Source organism: Mandrillus leucophaeus, unplaced genomic scaffold (assembly GCF_000951045.1).
Source record: "Mandrillus leucophaeus isolate KB7577 unplaced genomic scaffold, Mleu.le_1.0 Scaffold330, whole genome shotgun sequence".
Lineage (NCBI taxonomy): Eukaryota > Metazoa > Chordata > Mammalia > Primates > Cercopithecidae > Mandrillus > Mandrillus leucophaeus.
Genome location: NW_012103477.1, coordinates 1,281,131 through 1,297,680, shown reverse-complemented (window position 1 = coordinate 1,297,680; position 16,550 = coordinate 1,281,131). Strand labels below are relative to the sequence as shown.

At 41.9% G+C, this 16,550-nt stretch overlaps 1 pseudogene; it reads left to right on the top strand.

The window, feature by feature from the left end:
* The window catches only part of LOC105545507, a 61,986-nt pseudogene extending 45,805 nt beyond the window's left edge, over window positions 1-16,181 (top strand).
* Window positions 16,182-16,550: the final 369 nt, after the last annotated feature.

Below are 16,550 nucleotides of genomic sequence, written 5' to 3'. Positions count from 1 at the left end.
AAGCCTTTTCCTCCAAGGCACCAAGATGGAGACACTTAGCCACCTCACTGCATGAAGCCAAGAAGTATCCCCCTGCTTCAAGAATATTGCTGCAGTCAGACAGCTAAGTGGTGTTTTGCAGTTGTTTAAAGGAGAAGTTATGAGTAGAAACAGTTTGAGCCTAGACAGGAAGACAGAATATGACGGAGGTCCATGTGCTATTCTAGACATTTTCAAAGGTAGAGCTTCTCTCTCAAGGTGGAAAGTGGGAAGGAAAGAGGAATGATGGCGGAGATAAGTCTTTCACTCATGTTATGTTTCCCAAACTTCTGGGCAGGGGGTTTTGTTGTATGGTAGGGACTGATGTCAGACTCCAAGTCCACATACATGTAGATAACATAGTCCAGCCTCTTTTGCATCACTGTGGGGTCAGATGACTGAGTTCTAGCCAGTGGCATGGAGCACAGATGATGGGTTTTAACAAAACGTGTATTGTGCAATTGTCCTTATGTCACAATATAGCATTAAAAGGTAAAAAAAACAGCACTCTCATACAAGTGGAGAATGAACATGTTTGAAAGATCTATCTACTCATGAATGAGGGAGCCACATGGGGGCAATAGAAGCACTGGTGGGTGGGGAGTTGGAATAAGTTAGCTAGTTTAGAGACAGAAGTAGTTAGCATCCTGCAGTATACCCCTCTACTACTCAAAAATCTGTAACCACCATAAACTTTGCAGTGTCTAGACCTTCAATCAGCAGTAAGTAGCAAAATCAAATAAAAGTACAAACAAGACAAGAGGTCCACTCTCATCATTTCTATTCATCATTGTACTGGAGCCCTGAGCATGATAATTAAGCAAAAAAGGAATAACAAAAAGCATCCATACTGGAAAGGAAGAAGTAAAACTATTTGTATTTGTAAATGACATAATTTTGTGTATTGAAAATCCTAAGGAACACACACACACACACACTATCAGAACTAATAAGTTGAGCAAGGTGGCAGGATGCAAGATCAATATACATCTAGTATATTAGTTTGTGCACATAAAGGTGTTCATAGTAACCTTGAATTATATTTTGTATTTCTGAAGTATTGATTGTAATATCTCCCATTTCATTCTTAATTGAGCTTATTTGGACCTTCTTTCTTTACTTGGTTAATCTTGCTAATGGTCTATCAATTTTGTTTATCTTTTCAAATAACCAGCTTTTTGTTTCATTTGTCTTTTGTATTTTTTTGTTGTTGTTGTTTCAATGTCATTTAATTCTGCTCTGATCTTTGTTATTTCTTTTCTTCTGCTGGGTTTGGGTTTGGTTTGTTCTTGTTTCTCTAGTTCCTTGAGATGTGACCTTAGATTGTCTATTTGTGCTGTTTCAGGCTTTTTGATGTAGACATTTAATGCTATGAACTTTCCTCTCAGCCCCACTTTTGCTGTATCCCAGAGGTTTACTAGGTTTTGCCACAATTGTTTTTCAGTTTAAATTTTTTTAAATTTCTGTCTCAATTTCATTGTTGACCCAGTGTTCGTTCAGGAGCAGAATATTTAATTTCCATGATTTTGCATGATTTTGAGTGTTTATTTGGAGTTGATTTTCGATTTTATTCCACTATGATCTAAGAGAGTAGTTGATATAATTTTGATTTTCTTAAATGTATTGAGACTTGTGGCCTATGATATGGTATATCATGGAGAATGTTCCATGTACTGATGAATAGAGAGTGTATTCTGCAGTTGATGGGTAGAATGTTCTGCAAATATCTGTTAAGTTCATTTGTTCTAGGTTATAGTTTAGGTCTGTTGTTTCTTTGCTAACTTTCTGTCTTGATAACCTGTCTAGTGCTGACAGTGCAGTATTGAGGATCCCCTATTATTGTGTTGCCATCTGTCTCATTTCTTAGGTCTAGTAGTAATTGTTTTATAAATTTGGGAGCTCTAGTGTTAGGTGCACATATATTTAGGATTGTGATATTTTCCTGTTGGATTAGTCCTTAGTCCTTTTATCATTATATGTCCCTTTTTGTGTGTGTGTTTTTCTGGTTTTTTTTTTGTTTTTTTGTTTTTTTTTTTTTGAGACGGAGTCTCGCTCTGTCACCAGGCTGGAGTGCAGTGGTGCAATCTCAGCTCACTGCGATCTCTACCTCCCGGGTTCAAGCAATTATCCTGCCTCAGCCTCCCGAGTAGCTGGAACTACAGGCAGGGGCCACCACGCCCAGCTAATTTTTGTATTTTTAGTAGAGACAGTGTTTCACCATGTTGACCAGCATGGTCTGGATCTCTTGACCTGGTGATCGGCCCACCTCGCCCTCCGAAAGTGGGTGAATTCTTATTCATTCTGCCATTCTGCATCTTTTAAGTGGAGCATTTAGGCAATTTACATTTAACATTAGTATTGAGATGTGAGGTACTGTTCTATACATTGTGCTTGTTGTTGTCTTTATATCTCATTTTTTTCTTTGTGTTATTGTTTTATAGACCCCTGAGATTTATGCTTTAAGGAGGTTCTATTCTGGTGTATTTCAAGGCTTTGTTTCAAGATTTAGAACTCCGTTTAGCAGTTCTTATAGTGCTGGCTTGGTAGTGGTAAATTCTCTCAGCACTTGTTTGTCTGATAAAGACTTTATCTTTCCTTAGTTTATGAAGCTTAGTTTCTCTAGATACAAAATTCCTGGCTGATAATTGTTTTGTTTAAGGAGGCTAAAGATAGGACCTCACATTTATGTTCATTTAATTTTGGCAAGAGTATCAAGGCCATTTTATGGGTAAAGACTAATCTTTTCAACAAATGGCACTAGAAAAACTGTATATTCACATGGAAGATAATAAAATTGGACCCCTACCTCATATCATATGCAAAAGTTAACTTGACTAGATCAAAGACATAAATGTAAGAACTAAAGTTATGACTCTTTGAGAAGAAAACATAGCAGTAAAGTTCATGCTTATGCTGTGGGTTAAAAATTTTTTTGACATCAAAAGCACTAGCAATAAAAGAAGAGACAGATAAATTGGGCTTCCTCAAAATTAATAACTTTTGTGTTTCAAAGAATCCCATCAAGAAAGTTAAAAGACAACCTACAAAGTAGGAGAAAATATTTGCAAATCCTACATCTAGATAAGGGACATTTTCATCCAGAACATATAAAGAATACTTACAACTCAACAATAAGAAGATAGTTACACCAATTTTAAAACGGGCAAAGAAGATAGACTTCTGATTTCCCATTGGCATGTAAGGAGTTTGAAAGTTGTTACTCCATCCTAACAACAAATGAAAACTTGACCAAACTGAAAAATCAACAACTCTTCTTAGATCCATCCCAGAAGTGAGATCACAAGGCAAACTACTGTCCCCCAAATTGGAGACAGAGACAAGCCAACACAGAAAATCGGAACTTCCTAGAGCAGAAACCCCTGCAGCAACTGGTGCCAGGAAAAGCAACACTAAACTGCAAAGAATGAATTGCTAGAGACTCAGTGTGGACGAGTCTGAGAATGACGCCTTGGGCGGCTTCCACACTATTGAGCGTTTTACCTATTAGGTTCTCACAGTGAAGATTAAAGAAAAATTCCCTTTTACTTTCTGAAAGAAGGAGGGGGAAAGTAACCAAACTGTAATATATCAGAGTGTTCTGGGTTTTTTGTTTTTTTTTTAACAACTCTCAAGAGACATTGTTATGTTATAGCCTAAGCTATATAGGTTTCATCAAAACCTAATCAGCCTGCGGAAAAGGAAATACCCAACTCCAGCACTCCACACCCCACCCCCCATCCTCTTCCACGTAAGGGAAGAATTCTATTATATAAAATGCTCAATTAGAAGCACTGATGAAGTTCACAGTCCAGGGTCACAGGCCCACCAAAAGGCTGAGACCATATAGAATCCTTCCCCTCCCCTGACCTCACCATCTCATCACTAAAACCTACTTACCTCAGTGCCTTTTCCTCAGCACATCATGTCTACCTTTAAGCAAAAAAATTACAAGGCTTACTGAAAGGCAGATAAAACCATTTAAAGACAGAGAGCAGGCATCAGCACTAGACTCAATATGGCAGGAATGTTGAAATTAAGAGACTGAAAATATAAAACAACTATGTGAAACGTGCTAAATGCTCCACTGGAAAAAGTAGAACACATGCATGTATTAGTCTGTTCTCATGCTGCTAATAAAGACATACCCAAGAGTGGGTAGTTTATCAAGGAAAGAGGTTTAATTGACTCACAGTTCAGCATGACTGGGGAGGCTTCAAGAAACTACAATCATGGCAGAAGAGAAAGCAAACATGTTCTTCTTCACAATGTGGCAGCAAAGAAAAGTGTCAAGCAAAAGGGAAAAAAGCCCCTTATAAAACCACCAGATCTCATGAGAACTCACTCACTGTTGTTCTCTTTTATTACTAGAATAGCAGCATGGGGGTGGCTGTCCCCATAATTTAATTACCTCCCACTGGGCCCCTCCCACACACATTGGGATTATGGGAACTACAAGATGAGATTTGGGTGGGGACACAGCCAAACCATATTAATGCAAAAACAGATGGATAGTATAAGCAGAGAAGTGACATTCTACGGATAAAAAGCAAGAAGAAATGCTAACAATCAAAGACACTGTAACACAAATTAAGAAGTCTTTGATAAGTTCATTCATATTCTGGACATGGCTGAGGAAAGAATCTTCAGGTTGAGAATATGTCAATAGAAAGCTCCAAGCCTGAAAATCAAAGATAAAAGACTGAAAAAACAACAACAGAAAACTAAGACCTGTGGGACAACTACAAAAGGTATAACATATATGTAATGGGAATCCCAGAGGAAAATAAAAAGCAAAATAAAGATTTGAAGCAACAATGACTGAGAATTTCCCCAAAATTAATGTCAGACACAAAACCACAAATTCTAGAAGCTTAGTAAACACCGAACAAGGTAAATGCTCAGAAAAAGAAGACACAAAGACGTATCAAATTCAAACTTCAGAAAACCAGAGATGAAGAACGAATCTTGAGAAAAGCCAGAAGGGGAAATAAAAAACCTTAACTGTAGAAGAGCAAAGACAATAATTACATCTGACTTCTCAGAAATCATGCAAGCTAAAAAAGACTAGGCTGAAATATTTTAAAGTATTGAGAAGAAAAAATGACCAGGCTAGAATTCTGTATCCTGCAAAATTATCCTTCAAAAATGAAAGATAAATAAAGACATTCTCAGACAAACAAAAATTGAGGGAGTTTGTTGCTGCTAGACCTGCCTTGTAAGACAGGGCAAAAATAAGTTTTTTAGAGAGAAAGAAAATAATATAGATCAAAAACTCAGGTCTACTTAAAGAAAGGAAAAGTATTATAGAGGAAGTAAGTGAAAGCAAAATAAAAACTTTTATTTTTCTTATTCTTAATTGATCTCACAGTTAGCAGTTTGTTCAAAATAATAATAGCAACAACGTATTCAATGATTATAGCTTATGTGTAAGTGAAATAAACAACAGTAATAATATAAGGAATGAGGGAAAGGAATTAGAAATATTTTGTAGTTGCACTACCCATGAAGTGGTATAGTGTTACTTGAAAGTGGACTTGGGTTGCTTTTAAATATAAATTGCAAACTCTAGAGCAACTATTTTAAAAAAGTTTTAAAAAGTATAATTAATGTGCTAAGAAAGGAGATTAAAATGATATTATGTAAAATGCTCAATTAAAATCATGAAAGGCAGGAAAAAAGAGAAAGAAAATAATAAAACAAAGAACAAGAGTGATAAATAGAAAATGGTAACAAATATGGTAGATATTAATCCAGTTGTATCAATAATCACTTTAAACATCAATGATCTAAATACAGCAATTAAAAGAGAGATTGTCAGAGTAGATTTTTAAAAAACAACTGTATATTGTCTACAAGAAACCCACTTTAAATATGAAGACACATACATATTAAAAGTAAAGGGACAGAAAAAACATACCATGCAAACAATAATCAAAAGAAAACTGGAGGAGCTATATTAATTTCAGACAGTGTAGACTTCAAAGTAAGGAAAATTATCAAAAATACAGAGGGGCATTGCATGATGATAAAAGAGTCAGTTATCCAAGAAGATATAACAGTCTTTAACAGGTACATGCCTAAAAATGGAAAGTTAAAATATACAAGGAAGAAAGCTGACAGAAGTACAAGAAATAGATTAATCTATTGTTAGAGTTGGAGACTTCAACACTCTGCCATCAGAGGAGTACAAATCTAGCAGGCAGAAAATCAGTAAGGACACAACTGATCTCAACAGCACCATCAATCAATTGATGTAACTGACATCTATAGACTACTTCTTTCAACAGCAACAGAATACACTTTCTTCCAAGCTCACATGGAAAACTTCCTAAGTCATTATCAGCATTACACTAGTCCCAAACCAGACAAAGTCATTGCAGGAAAAGAAAACTACAGACCAATATCTCTCATGAACATATATGCAAAAATCCTTAACAAAATATTAACAAATCAAATCCAACAAGGTATAAAAATAATTATACACATGACCCAGTAGGACTTATCTCATGTATGCAAAGCTGGTTTAACGTTTGAAAATTGATTAATGCAATCCATCAAATAAGCAGGCTAAAGAAAGATCACATAATCATATCAATAGATGCAGAAAAAGCATTTGTCAAACTCCAATACTTTTTTATGATAAACTCTCAGCAAACTAGGAATAGAGGGGAAATTACTCAACTTGATAAAGAACATCTGCAAAAACCTGAAACTAACATGGTACTTAATGGTGAGAAAATAGAAGCCTTCCTGCTAAGATCAAAAAGGTAAGATGTGCCCACTCACCACTCCTTTTCAACATTATACTGCAATTTCTACCTAATGCAATAAGACAAGAAAAGGAAATAAAAGGTATACTGATTGGGAAGGAAGAAATAAAACTGCCATTGTTTGCAGGCAGAATGATTCTCTACCTAGAAAATCTTTTCAAAAATCAACTAATAAGCAATTATAACAAGGTTGTAGGACACAAGATTAGTACACAAGAGTCAATCACTTTCCTATATGCCAGCAATAAACAAGTAGAATTTGAAATTAAAAACATAATACCATTTACATTAGCAACACACACACACACACACACACACACACACACACAAATAAAACACTGAAATATAAATCTAACAAATTATGTGTCATGTCTACATGGGGAAAACTACAAAACTCTGATGAAAGAAATCGAAGAACTAAATAAATGGAAAGTTATTCCATTTTCATGAACAGGAAGACTTTTTATTGCCAAGGTGTCAAAACCAATGACTATGTTCTATCATATCCTAACCTATGTAGGTTCTATCAGAACCTAATCAACCTGGGGGAAAGGAAATACCCAATACCCTATAGATAAAAAACTTTATCTATAGATCCCAACTTTATCTCTAGATCAGTGCAATCCCAATCAAAATCCCAGCAAGTTATTTTGTGGTTATCAAAAAATTAATTCTAAAGTTTATACATAGAGGCAAGAGATCCAGACTAGCCAACACAATATTGAAGGAAAAGAACAAAGTCAGAGGACTGACAGTATCCAACTTCAAGACACACTGTTAATGTAAAGCTACAGTCATTAAGACACTATGGTACTGAAAGAACAAGCAAACAGGTCAATGGAACAGAGTGGAAAGCCCAGAAATGAATCCATATAAATATAGTCAATTGATCTTTGACAAATGAGCAAAGGCAATACACCAGAGCAAAGATAGTCTTTTCATCAAACATTGCAAATGGACATCCACATGTAAAGAAAAAAAATGAATCTAGATACTAGACTTACACCCTTCACAAAAAATTAACTCAAAATGGATCATAGATGTAAATATGAAATTCAAAACTACTAAACTTCTAGAAGTAACATAGGAAAGACTCTAGATGACTTTGCCTACGATGGTTACTATTTTGACAAAACATTAAAAGCAAGATTCATGAAAGAAATAATTGATAAGCTGGACTTGATTAAAATTTAAACCTTCTCTGCAAAAGAGACTGCCAAGTCAATGAGAAGACAAGCCATAGACTGGGAGAAAATATTTGCAGAAGATGTGTCTGATAAAGGAATATTATTCAAAATATACAAAGAGCTCTTAAAACTCAACAATAATTTTAAAAAACCCAACCTGATTTTAAAAATGAACAAAATATCTGAATGGACACCTCATCAAAGAAGATATGTAGATAACAAATAAGTATATGAAGAGATGTTCAGCATCATATGTCGTTTGGGAATTGCAAATTAAAACAATAAGATACCACCACACGCCTGCTAGAATGACCAAAATCCGGAAGACTGACAATACAAAATGCTGGCAAAGATGTGCGGCCACAGGAATTTTTGTTTGTTGCTGGTGGCATTGCAAAATGGTACAGCTTCTTTGGAAGACAGTTTGATACTTTCTTTCAAAATGAAACATATTCCTACCATATGATTCAGCAATTGTGCTTTTTGATATTTATCCAAAGGCATTGAATACCTATAGGCCACACAAAAACCTACACACATATGCTTATAGCGGCTTTATTCATGATTGCCAGAACGTGGAAGCAACCAAAATGTCCTTCAGCAGGTAAATGGATAAATAATCTGTAGTCCCTGCAAATGACCGAATATGATTCAACACTAAAAAGAAATGAGTTATCAATTCTTGAAAAAGATGTGAAGGAACTTGAAATGCATACTATTAAGTGAAGGTGGTCAATCTGAAAAGGCTGCATATCATATGATTCCAACTATATGACATGGAAAAGGCAAAACTATGGAGACAGCAAAAAGATTGGTGCTTACAAGAGTTTAGGGAAGGGGTCTCCCACCCACCAGGGCCACGGACCAGTACCAGTCCATGGCCTGTTAGGAACCAGGTCGCACAGCAGGAGGTGAGCTGCGGGCAAGTGAGCGATGCTTCTGCTACATTTACAGATGCTCCCCATTGCTTGCATCACCTCCTGAGCTCCTACACCTGTCAGATCAGCAGCACACTAGATTCTCATAAGAGCGTGAACCCTATTGTGAACTGCACACGCAAGGGATCTAGGTTTTGCACTCCTTATGAGAATCTAATGCCTGATGATCTATCACTGTCTCCTGTCAGCCCCAGATGGGACCACCTGGTTGCAGGAAAACAAGCTCAGGGATCTCACTGATTCTACATTATGGTGAGTTGTATCATGATTTCATTATATATTACAATCTAAAAATAATAGAAATAAAGTGCACAATAAATGTAATGCACTGGAATTATACCAAAACCATCCCCCACCCCCACCCACCCCAGTCCTTGGAAAAATTTGTCTTCCACGAAACTGGTCCCTGGTGCCAAAAAGTTGGGGATCGCTGGGTTAGGGGAAAGGAAGAGATAAATAGGCAGAACACAAAGGATTTTCAGGGCAGTGAATCTTTTATGTGTGGTGCCATAATAGTGGCACACATCATTGTATATTTGTTCAAACCCATAGAATGTATAATATCAAGAGTGAACCCTATGTCTTCTTTGGAGAAATGTCTATTCAGGAATTGATAAAGAAATTGTAGTGGCTGAGTGCAGTGGCTCATGCCTGTAATCACAGCACTTTGGGAGGCCAAGGCAGGTGGATCACCTGGAGGTCAGCACTTCAAGACCAGCCTGGCCAACGTGGCGAAATCCTGTCTCTACTAAAAATACAGAAACTGCCAGGCATGGTGATGGATGCCTGCAATCCCAGCTACTTGGGAGGCTGAGGCAGGAGAATCACTTGAACCCAGGAGGCACAGGTTGCAGTGAGCCAAGACCGAGCCACTGCACTCCAGCTGGGTGACAAGAGTGAAACTCCATCTCAAAAAAATAAAAAGAATTGTGATATAGCAGATTCTCACCAGTAAGTGGGAGCTAAACAATGGGTAACATGGACATAAAGATGGAAATAATTGAAACTGGGAACTCCAAAGGTGGGGGTGGGTACATGAGGGTTGAAATATTACCTATCAGATACAATGTTCACGATTTGGATAATGGGTACAATAGAAACCCAAGCCCCGCCCAACCCCCAGCATGAAATATATTCATGAAACAAACATGCACATGTACCTCCTGAATCTAAAATAAATTTTAATTATAAAAAAGAAATGGTGGTGTATGTATACAAGGAAATATTATTTTAAAAAGGAGGTACTATCATTTGCAACAACATGGAAGACATTGTGTTGAGTGAAATAAGCCAGACACAGAAAGAAAAACACTCTTTCATCTCACTTATATAGAGAGTCTTTAAGAACATCAGAAAATAGAAACCAGGTAGAATAGTGGTTATGGGGGACAGGGAAAGGAAGAAGGAGATCCAAGGGTACAAATTTGCAGGAAGAATGAATAAGTGTAGAGATGTACAGTGGGAGGGCTATAGTGATGTGGTTTGGCTGTGTCCCCACCAAATCTCACCTAGAATTGTAGTTCCCATAATTCCCATGTGTTGAGGGAGGGGCCCAGTGGGAGATAACTGAATCACGGGAGTGGTTTCTCCACCCTGTTCTCATGGTAGTGAATAAGTCTCATGAGATCTGATGGTTTTCTAAAGAGGAGTTCCCCTGCACAACTCCTCTCTTGCCTGCCGCCGCGTAAGAAGTCTCTTTGCTCTTCGCTCTTCCTTTGTCTTCTGCCATGATTGGGAGGCCTCCCCAGCCATGTGGAACTGGGAGTCCATTAAACCTCTTTTTTTTTTTTTAATAAATTACCCAGTCTCAGGCATGTCTTTATCAGCAGTGTGAGAATGACTAATATATACAGTTAGTAATAATATACTGAAAAGTTGCTAAGAGAGGAGATTTTAGGTGCCCTCACCACACCAAAAAAGAAGTAACTATGGAAGGTGATGGGTAAGTTCACTTGTTTGTAGTAATCATTTCACTATGCCTAGCAAAATAATATGTTTTATACCTTAAATACATACAATGAGAATAAATTTTTAAAAAGATAAATGTTCGAAAAAGAAGAATGAACTCTAATGTAAACTGTGGACTTTAGGAGACAACGGTACGTCAATGCGGGTTGACTGATTGTAACAGGTACATCCCTGGTGGGGAATGTTCACAGTGGAGGAGGCTGTGCCATGTGGGGGCAGGGGTTGGATGGGAACCCTCTGTCCCTTCCAGTTAATTTTGCTATGAAACACAAACTGCTCTAAAAAATAAAGCCTATTTTTTGTAATGGGCAAATGATTGAACAGGCATTTCTCCAAAGATACACAGATGGCCAATAAGCTCATGACAAGAAGCTCCACACCATTAGTCATCAGGGAAATGCAAATCAAAACCACACTTCACGCCTACACTCAGGAGCCTCACAAAGGTTTGTGGGCTCAGGTGACACAATCTCCAAATTCCAGTTCCTTGGCTGGTCCAGGGAGACACAGTGGGGTGCTGGCAGCGGGGATGAAGGCAATGTTGGCCTCTGCGGTCAGTGCTACTGGTGCCTGTCCTAGAGAATGTGGGTCCTAGAGAATGTGTGGAATGACCCGTGCATGGGCCCCTGTGTTCCTGAGGACGGGGAGCTGATGTTCCAGGACACAGAGCCCAACACGGTGGATGCAGCTCGAGACAGCTTCAGGAGCCTGTTTTGTTTCTGCTGTTAGCTATTTGTGACTTGGCCAGTCCTGCTCCTCCCTGGGCTGGGGCTGATGATCACTGGATGAGGTGACCCAGGGCCCCTTCCGGCTCTAACGCCAGTAACTACTTTTTGCTCCTGCTTTTAGTGACTCAAAGTTGTCATTTGCAACCTGCAAAGTGGCAGTGACTAGGTCCCCAATGGCAAAGAAGAGCTAATTAAAGCCTGGCGATGTCACATTTTGCAAACCAGAGCCACACACACACATGCACGGATTATTTCTAAAAGACTCCATCCATGACTCAAGAAAGCTCCCTGCAAGGATGTCACAACCACACACCCCAACCAAGTCTCCCTGCTTGGCCCAAGCCACCCTCCCAGCCACGTTCCAGGACCATGCTCTGTCTGGAGCCAGCAAGCTTTCAGACAAGGCAGAGACAGAGGCAGCAGCCCAGCCCAGGGAATCAAGCCATCATCACTGTGATAGTTAATATTGAGTGTCAACTTGATTGGATTGAAGGATGCAAAGTAATGATCTTGGGCGTGTCTGTGGGGGTGGTGCCAAAGGAGATTAACATTTGAGTCAGTGGACTGGGAGAGGCAGACCCACCCTCAGTCTGGGTGGGCACCATCGAATCAGCTGCTAGCACAGCCAGAATAAAAACAGGCAGAAGAACGTGGAAAGACTAGACTGACTGATTCTTCTGGCCTCCATCTTTCTCCCGTGCTGGATGCTTCCTGCCCTCAAACATCAGACTCCAAGTTCTTCAGCTTTGGGACTCGGACTGGCTTCCTTGCTGCTCAGCCTGCAGACAGCCTATTGTAGGACCTCAGCTTGTGTTCGTGTGAGTCAATACTCCTTAATAAACTCCACTTTATATATACATCCGTCCTACGAGTTCTGTCTTTCTAGAGAACCCTGACTAATACAATCGTCATCAGACATCTCATACGCGGAGACTCACCTGCACATCCACCACACTGCAAGTCAAGAACCGTTCCCAGCACAGCCACGCTTGCTATTGACGAGAGCCGTGAGACATAAGAGCACTGTGGAGAAGGGGCAGGGAGACTGAGGCAGGGCACGCCCAACTGCCCACCTGCCTGACGGATGCTTCCCACCAAGGTTTCGATCATCAAGAATGAGAAAATCACAACCATTTTCATGTCATCCCCATCCTTGGAAAAGGGACTCCCTCAGCCACATCTGCCTGTTTGAGTGAATTTATATTCTGCGGGTGTCACCAATGCAAGAATTACGCGGGTCAGGCGAGTCACTTCGGAGCGTGCAGAGTTGACCTTGCTTTCAGCCTGTCAGCGAGATGGATTCTGCCGTTGGGATTGCTTGCTGCCTCCAGCGAGACCACGCTCTGTGTCACAGCAGCACCTTCTATCCATCTCGCGCCTTCTTCCGCTCTACTCTTCCAACGGAGGGTACTGTCAGCTCACAGCTCTTCCTACAAGGGTCCACAAACTCCAGAAGGGCCCTAGGCTCTCCAGGAGGTGAGGACCATGGCCAACTGGAAAGGAAAACCAGTTTCTTATGGACATCAGTGACTCCTGAATCTGTCAGTAGATGACCCTTTAAGAGGACTGCTTGCTGCTGTCCTCCTCCACAGCCACGAGTGTGCAGGCCCTGCTACGTGCAGAGAGGTGTACCACACCTGCTCAGCTCTGAAAAAGGACCCAGAGTCATGGAAATTGTTTCTCTGGGAATGGACACAGGAAAGCGTTGGTTGTGAAGTTTTGCTCATCACACCCCAGGGTAAGGGTCTCGGCTTGACAAGTCTGGTGTTAACCGTCTACATGGGAGGAGCACCACCTCATCCCAGGCAAAGGAGGAGAAACTGCCCCCTCAAATCCAGAACCCGCAGAGAGCGGAGCCACCTGGCTCAGCAGAGAAGGCTCAGCAGAGGAGGAGATTCTAAGGTTCTTGTATCAGTTCGAACCCCAAGAGCGCATCAACAGACAACACGAGGTAGTGTGGAGCAACATGCTGTTTTAATGAGCACCTGCGTGCAGGCGGGCTGAGGCCTAACATGGCGTCAGCACCTAGTGAGGACGGGACAAAGGTTTTATAGCCTCCTGTGAACGGGAAGTGTCCTAGTCTGATGTAACTGCTGCATTGTACCGGATGGCCTCTTTCTGGATCTTCAAGGGTACGTGTCTTCCAGCCAACTCTCTTCCTGCTTCTGCCATCTTGCTGACACACAGCTGCTGAGGCAAGTGGCCTTGGAGCTGGGCCTGAGAAGGGAGGGGTTACTCATCCCCTTAAGCTTTCAGGCCCCGGGGAGAATCTTACAGAGGTGGATGCAGGATGTTCAGGTCCATCCTGGTGGCTCCAGTTTCAAGCTTTAGGAAAAGGGGAAGCGGCTGGGTGGAGCTGCAAGTTCAATCATCTACATAACTGATTTCATTTTCCCAGCAGCCCTGAGAAAGGGGGAGCATGACCTATTCTATTTTTGTTTTAACTGATATAAAGTCATTGTGGGTAGTTTTTGGGTGCGTGTGTACCATGCACAGTAATCAAATCAAGGTGATTGGGGTACCCATTATCACAACCCTAGTTTGGAAGTGAGACAGCTGAAATTCAGGAAGGCAGAGTCACAGCCACAGGCTCACACAGCAGAGAGGTGACACCATGGAAACAACCCCGGTGGGATTCTAGCCCAACCTTCCCTCGAGTGTTTCCTGTGGGTGCAGCTGGGCCAACCCCTGGAGAGTCAGCAGGTTTGCCCTCCACAGCCCTGGGGTCTGAGAGCCACAGCTGGGCAAATACCCTCCCCACCCAGGTTATGTGATGCTCTGGGGTGACAGAGAGAGTCCCCACCCTGTCCTCACAGTGGAAAGGCAAGAGACAATGTCATCAGGGATCATGAGAACCAGGAAAAAACGAACCCCGAGCACCTGATCCCAGCTCAGGATCAAGGAAGGTTGCTTGGAGGAAGTGGCCTTTCTGCTGAGATAGGAGGATGTCCAGGAGTTTGTTGATGAAGAGTCAAAGTCCATAAAATATTTGAAGAGATTTGTTCTGAGCCACATATGAGTGACCTTGGCCCCTGACACAGCCCTCAGGAGATCCTGAGAACAGGTGCCCAATGTGGTCCGGATGCAGCTTGGTTGTACACATTTTAGGGAGACATGAGACTTCAATCAAATACATTTAAGAAATACATCTTTTCGGCCGGGCGCGGTGGCTCAAGCCTGTAATCCCAGCACTTTGGGAGGCCGAGACAGGCGAATCACGAGGTCAGGAGATCGAGACCATCCTGGCTAACACGGTGAAACCCCGTCTCTACTAAAAAATACCAAAAAAACTAGCCGGGTGAGGTGGTGGGCGCCTGTAGTCCCAGCTACTCGGGAGGCTAAGGCAGGAGAATGGCGTAAACCCGGGAGGCGGAGCTTGCAGTGAGCTGAGATCTGACCACTGCACTCCAGCCTGGACGACAGAGCCAGACTCCGTCTCAAAAAAAAAAAAAAAAAGAAAAGAAATACATCTTTTCAGTCCAGAAGGGTGAGACAACTCAAAGGTGGGGAGGGTGGGTGGTTCCAGGTTCCAGGTAGATTTAAAATTGTTCTAACTGTCAATTAGTGATAGAAAGGAATGTCTGGGTTGTGATAAGGGGTTGTGAAGACCAATGTTTTATTATGCAGACGAGGCCTCCAGGGAGCAGGCTTCAGGGACAACAGACTGTAAATGCTTCTGATCAGACTTCAGGTCTGTGTTGATGTTAATGAGGTGGGCAGAATGCGGCCTGTCCAACCCCCACTTCCCATCACGGCCTGAACCAGCCTTTCAGGTTACATTTTAGGGTGCCCTTGCCAAGGAGGAAGTCCATTCAGATGGTTGAAGGGCCTTAAAATTTTACTTTTGGCTTAGAAGTTGGTCAGGAGAAGAACAGAGAGAGAGGAAGGTGGCGTATTCCTGGCAGAGGGTCAGAGTGGGGAGTGGCTAAGAAGTGAGAGAGGGCGTTGGCAGCTGTTGAGGAACGGCAAGAGGTCAGGGTGCCTGGGGCAGAGTTGGGGACAGGAGAGTAGACAGGGTTCAGAGGGGTCGGAGGTCAGAGGGCACCATGTCAAGGGAGTTTCAACACATGCTGGAAGAACTGCAGGTTCTCAGCTCGAAGGTTCTCTGATTTGCGGGAGAGTGACATGACTAGATTTGAGTTATGTGGAGCCCCCAGCGAAGAAGCCAGCCACGCCAGCAGAGGATGATGAGGATGATAACGTGGACCTGTTTGGCAGTGACAGTGAGGAGGGCAAGAAGGCAGCGCTGGTAGCCAAGTCCTCCATCCTGCTGGATGTCAAGCCTTGGGACGATGAGACAGACATGGCCCAGCGGGAGGCCTGTGCATGCTCCATCCAGCTGGACAGGCTGGTCTGGGGGGCCTCCAAGCTGGTGCCCATGGGCTACGGTATCCAGAAGCTGCAGAGTCAGTGTGTGGTGGAGGACGACACGACAAGGTGGGGACAGACTTGCTGGAAGAGGAGATCACCAAGTTTGAGGAGCACATGCAGAGTGTCGACATCACAGCTTTCCACAAGATCAGAAGCCTTAGTGTGTGTGCGCGCATGTGCATGAGGCCCTTTCATGATTAAAAACTGAGACGGGTAAAAAAAAAAAAAATCCCTGGCTCTGCTGACAGCACCATATCTCAGTTTACTTGGGCGGCCATCACACAAATATCACAGGCTGAGTGGCTGCAACAGCAAACTTGTATTTCTCACAGTTCAGGAGCCCAGGAAGTCCAAGATGGAGGCATTGGCAGCTTTGGTGTCTGGTAAGGCCGCCTTCCGAGTTCACTGTGTCCTCACATCGGGGAAGGGGCGAGGAAGCTCTCTGGGGTCCCCTTTTATAAGGTGCTCTTCTCATTCATTGAGGTTCATCCTACGTGTTGGGGCTCCACCCTCATGACCGTCACTCTGGCGTAAGGATTTCCACATATGAATTTTGGAGGAACACAACAT